The 11,192-nt window shown below is 38.1% G+C and overlaps 1 pseudogene; it reads left to right on the plus strand.

Moving 5' to 3' along the window:
• The first annotated feature begins 7,447 nt into the window (after nucleotides 1-7,447).
• Nucleotides 7,448-8,455, plus strand: LOC130545360 (PTB domain-containing engulfment adapter protein 1-like; annotated as a pseudogene).
• Nucleotides 8,456-11,192: the final 2,737 nt, after the last annotated feature.

Below are 11,192 nucleotides of genomic sequence, written 5' to 3' on the forward strand. Positions count from 1 at the left end.
CCCCACGACTCTGGTGCTATCAAATTAAGGGCTGGTGCCACCAACTGAATAACTTGGTAGCACCAGTGCCACCTCTCTCAAGTGTTAGTCTAGAGCCCTGCTTTCTTGTAGAATTGTGCTTCAAATAAAGAACTTTATGTTGACCAGATTGTTAGTTAATCATTTACAAGTCAATATTGCCTATATGGACAGCGATAAAAAAAAAAGTGAACTTGTAAAACTGCGGTGTTAAATGCGATGCGGTCGAAAATTTGGGTGCACCTAACTTTTGTGCTGGTGCACCTAAAAAAAAAAGTTTGGCGCACCAGTGCAACCAGTGCAAAAAGTTAGTCTAGAGCCCTGTGTAGCTAAAAATAGCTAATTCTAAGGTAATACAAAAATAACGGTTCATTATGTAAGGTCTTTATACACCTCTGAAAACAAAGTTTTGCATATTATATCGCTTTCCCGTTCATTCTCCTTCACAACTCCTTCCTGGTGGAACATTCTTCCTAACTCGGTCCGGTCAACCACATCTCTCACAACATTCAAAAAACTACTTAAAACCCATCTCTTCTGTGAATACTTGACAAATGAAAAAAAAAAAACCTCTCTCTTTCTCTCAACAGATATTGGTCTAGCTTTTGTTGAAACCAGTAACTTTGTATTAGCACCTATTGTATTATTGCTCCTGTACGACATATCGCTTATTGCTTCCTAAACTCATTGTAAGTCGCTTTGGATAAAAGCGTCTGCTAAATTACTAAATGTAAATGTATATTGCATTTCTGTCAATAGATCCTTCTAAAAATCCCACATTGCTCCTTTAAGTGTACCGGAATGAGAAAGATTAAGAACCCCTGCCTGGAAGGTCATGGATTGGGTTAAATTATCTTTAAAGCACATTAAAACTCAGTTTGGACTCTTTATCTCCAGTTTTTTGCTATGGTTTCGTTATCTGGCATAAGAAATTTTAGAAATGAGCAAAAACAGGTGAAAGATGAAGCACATTTCTATTCAGCAGGTGTTCTTGTAAACAGACCGAGCTAGGGACCGACTTTCACCTTATCATGTTTGTTCTTCCTCCTTTTAAAGGATATGAACAGGTCACCAGGACAATCAGCCAACCAACTGGAGTGTTTTTATGTTTGGGCTGTCCGCTTTATTTAGCGAGTTTTCCAGTTCACACATTTTGTTACCCCTGAAAAAATAAAATGGTGGTTAAAAGAGGACTGGAGAGGCGTAACAGTGGTGGCGTTAAACAGTCTCTCTGATGGTGTGTGTCATGTGACGTCATGTAAAGATTCATTGGTTGACATGTTGAGCATGCACGGAAGAGTAAAAACGAGTTGAACAAGCAACGCGTGTTGTTTTCCCTGACTAAAGCCATGATATCGTGTCAGAAGTGCTTAAAATAACTTTAGAGTGAACCCGACTGAAATATGGCAAAGTTTAACCTTCCGGAGCGATTTCCCTTCGATAATCCATTGGAATGGCCCGAATGGAAGCAGCGGTTCTGTCGCTTTAGAAAGGCAACGAAACTTCACAACTCTGTACAGGTCAGTTCTCCGGTCTATGCAATGGGAAGCGAGGCAGAGAAGATATTAGCCTCTTTCAGGTTTGATAACAAAGAGGATAAAGAGAAATTTGAAGTTGTACTGGCGAAATTTGAGGAGTATTTCATTCCAGAACAGAACCTGATACACGTGCGTGCATGCTTTTATCAGAGAAACCAGCTGCCAGGGGAGAAAGCGGAGACGAACATTCGCTCATTATATGAACTTGCTGCAAACTGTGATTTTGGTGACAAAAGGATGAACACATCCATGATCTGCTGGTAGTCGGGATAAGGGATAAAAGACTTTCCCAAAGACTACAGCTCATGCCTACATTCCTTTCCTGTAGCTCAGTTCCTTTCCTGTAGCTCAGTGGTTAGAGCATGCTGCTAGCAATGCCAAGGTCATGGGATTGCACATACTCATATACAAATGTTTAGTAGAGGGCTGCATTGGGTTTGGGCTCCCGCGGGACCCAACGTAAATCTCGCGGGTGGTTTTACCTTTGCTGCGGGCTGGAGTGGGCGGTCAGAAAATTTTGCGGGAGACCCGCGGGGAACGGTGGGATTTAGTAGAAATGGAGTCAACACAAGAAGTTGAGACTGTTGTTTACTTGACAAAAGCAAAGCAAGGCAAGTCAGACATGTGGAAGCAATTCTCAATTATCACTGAAAAAAATGGGAAAGAGTTAACCTTTTAGCCTGTTAAGCAAGCTATTGTGAATGTGAAATCTGTGAGATTTTTTGAAGCATTCTATTTATTTTGTTTTGTATTTAATTTGTTAAAATGATATAGCCTATTTTCAAAGTACTCTGTGTTTATTTACTTAATGTTAAAGTAAATTTCTTACTTAAAGTTATTTCCTAGTTAATTGTTTGGTGCATATGTAGCCTGCATGTAAAAACTGAGGTGCTGCTAGTTGCCGTTTTGTTTTAACGGTTAATGTTTTATAACACTAATAAAAAAATAACCAATGTTTTTGTCATGTGTGGTGCTTTGGTTTAGCATTGGTTACTTCATCTTATTTATAAGCAATCATGTTTAAGGTCTGTTATTCTGGATTTTAACTTAAACAAATATTTAGTCTGAGTATTTGTGTACATTTTTCACAAGCTGTGAGATAAAGTCAGTGGGAGCGGGCGGAAGTGGACACAAACATTGCGGGCGTGGGCGGGAGTGGAACACGCAGGTTTCGGGAGTGGGCGGTCCTGGTCATACATTCAGCGGGAACGGGCGGGTGCGGGTTTAAGAAAACAGTCCCGCGCAGGGCTCTAATGTATAGTATCAAGCAATGTAAGTCCATTTGGATAAAAGCATCTGCCAAATGCATAAATGTAATGTATGTATGTATGTACATTGATGCTAGCAGAAGTGATACAGCATGTGAGGCAATCAGAGGACATTGCAGTGCAAGTTGGGTTGCAAACACGTGAAATGCAAGTGAAATGCTTGTTCAATAGGTCATACACAGAAGGCCCACAAGAGGGCGCGAGACGTATACAAAGACCAAGAGGCGCAGCAAGGAGAAACAGCGCCGCCTGCAGTGGAAACGAGAGAAATTGCACCAGATGTGGTAAAAGACAACACACAAAAGGGGAATCGTGCCCAGCGATGAAAAGTTCTTGTAATAAGTGCAGTATGAAGGGACATTGGCAAAGAATGTGCAAAACAAAAACCGTAAATGAAATCAAGGAACAAATGGAAAATGTAATGTTCTTAGGGGCTGTAAATATAGAGACAGACGAGGAAAAATAGACAGTTCAAACGAAAATTGGACAGACACCTCTGGACTTCAAAATTGACACAGGAGCAGATGCATGTGTGATAGGTGAAGAAATGTTCAAAAAGCTTGTACCAAAGAAAGAACTGTATCCAGCACAGACTTCCCTTAGCACCCCTGGGGGTAAAAACTGGAGTGTTTGGGTCAATTCCATGCAAATATGACTCAGTTGATATGAGTAATTCTTGCCTTTGTATATGTTCTTCCAGGAAAACAAACAAACAACCTGCTAAGCAGAACGGCAGCCACAGAAATGGGTCTAGAAAAGCGAATAAATGAGATTAAAGTTGTGTTCCTTCAGGAAGGAAAGCTGAAAACAGAAAATGCGAGAATCGTCTTAAAGGAAGGGGTTGAAACATATGCAGTGAATGTGTCACGCCGAGTACCTCTTCCTCTCCTGCCTAAAGTGAAAGACGAGCTGAGTCGGATGGAGACAGAAGGCATCATTGAAAAAGTGACTGAGCCAACCGAGTGGTGTGCTGCCATGGTCCCAGTGCTCAAGCCAAATGGGGATGTTCGTATCTGTGTCAATTTGAGGAAGCTGAATAAGGCAGTAAAAAGGGAGAAATTTGTCTTGCCTACAACGGAGGAGATCATCTCTAAACTTCCCGGTGCCAAGATATTCAGCTCTCTGGACGCAGCCAGTGGATTTTACTAGGGATGCACCGAAATGAAAATTCTTGGCCGAAGCTGAACATGATGTGAAACACTTGGCCGAAGGCCGAATAATACCGAACACCGAACATGTTTTTTTGCATTTCTTCTATTTATTAAGCCATTTTTTTCACTATTGCACAAACTGAATAGTCAAGATGTGCTTTTATAATTTGTCTTGCTTTTTAATAAAATACAATACAACTTAATATAAAATTGAGCAAAACAAAGTAAATTCAAACAAAAAATTGAGCCCTCTCCCTTCATGAATAGCCTATATTAATTAGGCCTATAACTGACTGCTAAAAGAATGTAATGTAAGTTACTCTGTACCCCTACAACAAAACACTTCATTAAAAACTGTCATTCCACATTAGGCCTATAAGCTAAAAATACGAATAAACTAAAACTGTTGGATTATTATAGGCTACATTGCAAAATGATTTGGGAAAAAAAACCATCCAATGCAAGCAATTCTGACTGATGCTGAGTGACAACCATTTCAGTTCACGTCTCTCCTCCAAACTCCGCCCACAAAAGCTGACTGTTCTCTCAGAAGGTGCACTCGTGGATGCACAGAACATACTTTGACAAGTTGTTTAGTACAGGGAACTGTGTGCACGCGACCACTGTATGATGTCAAAGGATGTCGCGAGCGGCGGGGCTACTGTCAGACAGCCCGCTTCCGTCTGAAGTAAAGTTACCGACCGGTAAAGACGCTTTCATTCGGAAATGTACTTCCGTGCGGCAAGTCCCATGCTGTGTCTTTCTCTGACACTTTAAAATGCTCCACACGCACGCACTGCCAAAATGTTTGCGACAGTAATAAAGCACACGCGTGTCTCTCTCTCTGCGCTGGTTGCTGCTTGATCGTATCACGAGTCATGTTCGGTAAAATTTATTTGGCCACTTCACAAATTCGGCCAAACACTGAACTTGCATTTTTTGCTATTTTCGGCCGAACATTTTCGGTGGCCGAACATTCGGTGCATCCCTAGATTTGACCAAATCCCCCTCGAGGAAAAGTCTACTAAAAGACTACGTTTATCACCCCTTTTGTCAGATACGCCTTCAAAAGACCCTTCGAAAGACCCGTTCGGGTTAACAAGTGGCCCGGAAATTTTTCAAAGAAAAATGACGGAGACCTTACAAGGGCTGGAAGGATTCACGATTTATATGGACAATGTTCTGGTTTTCAGTGTAACAAAAGAAACATGATGAACGACTCGAGAAAGAAAAACCGAGTAAACGCAAAAACGATGCAATGATGTCATGTATATGCTAATTAGCACTGCTGCACAGGTCAAATTTTGTCCCGTATTTCAAGTGACAAAGTTGGCAACCCTATGAGTGACATGATAAAAGTCATACTGAGTGACACAAAAATAGGCCATGCTGACTGACAGGGAAAAATGGGAAATTTGTGTCCATGGACATGAATCAATAGATACCAAATTCCGTCCCTATGCCACAAACTGCCTTAAGACTGGATTGGGTTGCATAAACTTTTATTAAATTAGCGTTAAATTGTGAAAGTTTATTGTCTTCCGTTTTTAGACATTTTAAATAGGCTACTAAAATTGTCTCTCATTAACACTGCTGATTTTTTTCTGATGGCTAAGAATGTTACTGTCAGATACCGTTCCCCCTGTGTTCTATTAGATTCATAACCTCTGTTCATACATGTCTCACATTAACACCGCTGACTTTTAACAACACAACAAGTAGGTTCTCAGAGTTTCAGCCTGATATCACAAAACTTTCCATCAAAGAAGGAGAACTTATCTTGACAAATAAGAATTTTGCTGTCAGATTAGGTTCCCCATATTGAATGAGATAAAAATGTGAAAGTCAGCCTCAAACCAACAACCTTCATCTCACTGGATCACTGGGACATTTTCTTGAGGCCTGTTTGAATGTGGAGCCTTGAAGGCTAACATTTGCCAGTTATAGCAGGGGAAATATTATCTGACTGCTGAGAACGTTACTGTCAGAGACCGTTCCCAAGATAGATGGATAGTTCATAGTTGTTTCACAATAACTGCTGATTTTTAACACCACAACAAGTGGGTTTTCAGAGTTTCAGCCTGATATCACTCAACTTTCCATCATAGCTTTAGAACTTATCCTGACAAGTAAGAGTTTTGCTGTCAGATAAGGTTCCAGTGTATTGAGTGAGAAAAATAAAAAAAGTCATTCTCGGTCCAACAACCTGCAGCCAACAAATCAAATACTCTTACCACTGGACCACTGGGCCTGCTTGAATGAGCTTCATTTAAAGGCTACAATTTGCCAGTTACAGTATGTAAATATGAAGAAATGCTACATTAAATATACAGTGTACCTTGTGTGCATGCATCAAATCAGTTGTTTTGTTGACCATATGTCCATCAATGCAAATTTGTAGGGGTAGAATCCTGGCAGTTGGGAAAAACAGATCCTGCATTAATATTACCCCCTTCAAATATGTGTAACATGTAATGTGTGTGCCCTTAAAATTTTAAACCGTCTATGCCATTATGAGTAACTGCTTTCTGAGACACAGTGTTGCTTGTGTGCATGCAACAAACTAATTGTTTTTGAATACATGTCCAATCATGCATACGTTTGAAGGGGGTAGAAATCTGGCATGTGGACAAAACAGATCCTGACCCAATATTACCCCCTCAAATATAATCCTTTCATGTGTAACATGTAATGTGTGTGCCCTTGAAATATTAAACTGTCTGTTCCATTATGAGAAACTGCTACATGAGACCCTGTGTTGCTTAGGTGCATTCAACAAACAAATTGTTTTTGACTGTATGTGCACCCGAGCCTAATTTGGAAGGGGGTAGAATCCTGGCAGTTGGGCAAAACAGATCCTGCTCTAATATTACCTTCTCCCCAAAAAATATTATTTTTATTATTTGAGACATACAGTGTTGCTTGCGTGCATGCATTAAAATAGTTTTTGACTTTGTGTGCATCCATGCATAAGTTTGAAGTAGGTAGAATCCTGGCAGTATTGCTCGACTGGTTAATTATGGACTGAAAAGTTAGTTGAAAAGGATAAAAAGCTTATATCAAAATTTTCAACTTTTCTGTTTGGGTGAATGAATTTAATGTTTTATATAACTTATTATTAGTTGTCATTTTCATCTAATTTTTAGCATATATTTTAACATCTACTGTGCAGTTTTCCCAAAATTTGCAGGAATGTTCTTTTGTTATTTTCCCCCTGAGATGCTTTTTACACTTGACAATATTGAAGTTTCCACCTATTCTTATTGGCTGATGTCTTGCACATCTTACAAAACTTGTTTTATTTCTGTTTATGTCTTTTTTGCTTTTTCTTTATAAGTCACAATTTAAAAATGTTTAAAATGACAACAAATATTATGTGTCAGTAATTATACTGTGCAGCTGTTTTAGTAAAATATGAAATATGTAATCTTGTATACCACACAGCAGATTTTGTTTTGTTATTGAAACAGGTGTGACGGTGAAACAGTGATAAAAATGAGTGACATAGATGATGACAGTGAAATATCCTTCTCAGTTAAAGTGAGTATCAGCTAAAGCATCTTGTTGCCATAGTCAATATATGACGTTGTATTTGTACTAAATAATCCTCTTCAAATGATTACTTAATTTATTGCAATGAAGGGGTGATATAGTGGGGATCATCACTTACAGTACATAGTGGTTTCTGGGTTGTGTGTGTAGTTTTTGGGACGTATCGAGGTGGTCCGTCCAGGTGGGATGCAGATTCTCACAGACGCAGTAGAAGCCCTGCAGGTGATATAACCACAGACGTCACTGTACCATTACATAAAAACATGTTCACATTATTCAATCTTTGGATCTACACTGTGTTTTTCAGAACCCTAATGCAGAGGTGGATGTGAAAATGAAGAAAACTAAAAATAAAGTACATCTGTTTCTGACCAAAAGTGCCATTGACATCCTGGAACACAAGACAAAGGTGTGACTCATGATGAGTATTGTCGTATATTTAAGACAGTGTGTAACCCTTGTTTACTCTTTCGCTTTCTATTTATCACAGTTCATGCTGTACACATGCCCTCTGGCCTCTGTTTCATTCTGTGCAGTTCATCCGACCCAGCCCAAAATCTTCGGCTTTGTAGCCAAACACCCCGCGGCAGACATGTTCCACTGCTACATCTCACAAAGCAAGAAGTTTCTCTCTCTCTCTCACATCTGCTGGTGTCTGTTATCGGTGACGCCTTCCAGGCTTGTAAACAGAAAGAAAGTCTAGGAGGGGATCGTGACCTAGTGGTGGAGGCCCTGAGACACAAGGTAAATACCTAAACCAGTTTTTAAGCCATTTTTCAGCTAGATTGATTTGATTGAATTGTCCTGTCTGAGAGCTCCCTCTGCTGTTCAGAATAAGACACTGCAGCGCGAGAACACCAAGCTAAAGAGGAGACTGCGAGACAATGGAGAAGTGAGTTATTATCACGAGCCTGCAATTCTCACCTAAAGCATACAGTTTACACATACATGTTTATCTACAATTAAAGATTTAAGTTATCTTGTTATTTAATGAAGGAAACCCTTAGAAATGTATATTTCATGGATACATTGATTAATAGATAATCCTTTCATTGAGTCTCCTGTAGTCGAGACCACCAAAACCGAGACCAAGACAAGGCCGGGACCAGAGGGTGTCAAGACCAGACCAAGACTTTGAGGGGTCGGGGTCGAGACCAAGACAAGACCAAGGCAGGCCGAGACCAAGTCGAGACCAAGACCAGCACACCAAAAATTCATTCAAAAGATCCACAAAACACTAAAAAGTCATAAAATAATAATAGAAGTAACTTGGGTGATTTATTGTGCAGAAATGTATGTGTAGGATGTTTTATGTTTTATCACTCACCTACTGTAACATATTACAATTTTTGTGCATGTAAAAAAAATCACAACATAAAAAAACGGTGAATACCCAAGATAAATTTAAGTCTGTGACCTTCAACAAAACAAAACATTCAGTGACTTAATTAGTTTTATTGCTTTTTTATCTAATCAATAGCAAAATAGCTGTGTGTTGCTCAGAAATGCACAAATGTTCAGATTTGTTCTAGACAAGTACCTTTTTTGCAATCACATCTCGGATATTGTCGGCCTTTGTGTGTAGTCATTTTGTTGACAGATTTCTTTAAGACAATCCCCCATTCTTCATTTACCAGCAGTAAGAGTAACCAAAGTTACAGAAGAATCAAATAAGGAACAAGTGGAGAATGCATTTAAAGCAAGAAGTTTTACATCCAATCACATGAATGATGTTAACACATAAATCAGACAATACACCTGCAATTTAGTGTGATTCCCACAGTTGTGGTCTTGACTGGTCTTGAAATGAAATCCCGAGACCACTAAGTCGAGACCGAGACAAGACCATCAAATAAGGGTCTTGAGACCGGTCTCGAGTACTACAACACTAGTTCTCTTTGATCAGATTTCTCTTACAGAATGCTGATGGAGTGCAGAATATTTATGAAAACGATTCAGACACTACAGGTTCACAAGGTCAGGCACATGATTAACATATACTTAACGTATGCTAATTATATATATACTTAAGACAGATAATAATATTTTTTAAAAGTAATATATATAAATTTATTTAGAATGAGATATACTATTAATATATATTTATTATACTAGATATTGGTTTGTTTTGATTCAAGCCATAATAGCTAAAAACAATACAGCTAACTAACATAAAAAAACAGTATTTTTGAAAAAAAATCTTATATAAAATATCTCATTTAATTTTTCAATATTGTTTTTAAGGTATTTTTCAAAATTTTGATTACAAAGTTCATAACTGTGTGTTTATCTGAACAATGAACATATTATCCCAAAAAATAAAAATGGCCCAAAAGGGTGTATCTAAATCAGGTTATAGCTATTATGGTGGTTTTTCTAATATTGTATAGGATTTTCTAATATAGAATGATGTATCGTCCGATAAGCCAGGATGTGTCTGGGAAAGTGTAGTTTGAAGGGCACATGATACCTGTGTTTTTCTTTTTTAAATCCTGGGAGGTGCTCGCCACGATTAAATTCTAAAACAGTAGGTCGAATAGATAACTGTGGCGAGCAAGATAGGTGGGCCCGATTGAAATATAATAGTGGCAAACAAGAAGGAGACGGGCTAATAAAAAAGATGATATCATGTGAAACCTGATTGGCGAACACTGTGAAAAACAACCTGAGATTTCTGTATAAAGTATGGAGTCAGATATGTATTATTTGTTAGATCACTTCATGAACTCTGAATATTTCAATTTGTTGGCTCGAGCAAATAAAGCTTGAACTCTTCGCATCTGGAACCTTTGTCTGCGAGATTTCTTTCTGTGTTGCAAGGCCGATTCGCCACAACACTATTGACACATAATTTCTCTAATTTGTCTGTCTTTTAGTGAGATTCTTTTCAGAAAACGACTAAATTTCTTTTAAGAGGAATTTCTGAGTAAAAATTAATGAATTCAAGAGAAATTACGTCAACATCACAACACTCCCTAAAACACTTCAAAATATTTTTGTCAAATGAAAAAGATTAAAAGAATTAATCACGTTTAATCGTTCTGGACAGAAATATGTATTTAATAGTTTGTGATCAGAGGCATCTGTCTGACATTAGAAGTGTAAACATGGATAGAAGTGAAAACATGTCTTCTGACTAGGGCTGTCACGATTATGAAATTTGACTGACGATTAATTGTCTGATAAATCATTGCGATTATGACGATTAATTGTCTGTTTTATGGCTTTCGCGATTATGACGATTAATTGTCTGTTTTTGAGCTTTGACATTTAATTCTCATACATTTTTGATTCAGCGATTGAAACCACCATATTGTTCTGAATATAAAGACTATGTTCTTTTTCTTGGAAATACATCGGAAAAAATTATGTCGTCATATATTTAATGTTTAGGCTTTTACATGTCAATAATACAACTGCCAAATACTTGTAAATGAAGTAAATTGATCATGTGAATTGAAGCCACCATTAAAATGCTATCAGTCATCCGTCTGTTTTTTTCTCACTTGCAAGACTACAATAAAATTTTACTTGTATGTTATTGAAATTTTGGTAGACTGGTTTTCACACTGAGATTTGCTTAAATAATATAAAATTGTTCTGCAGGTATTTGTATGGTATATGCTTTAGTTTTTTTTAAGTGATTGTGTTGTGGTGGTACATTT

This window comes from Triplophysa rosa, linkage group LG21, assembly GCF_024868665.1.
Source record: "Triplophysa rosa linkage group LG21, Trosa_1v2, whole genome shotgun sequence".
In the NCBI taxonomy this organism is placed as follows: domain Eukaryota; kingdom Metazoa; phylum Chordata; class Actinopteri; order Cypriniformes; family Nemacheilidae; genus Triplophysa; species Triplophysa rosa.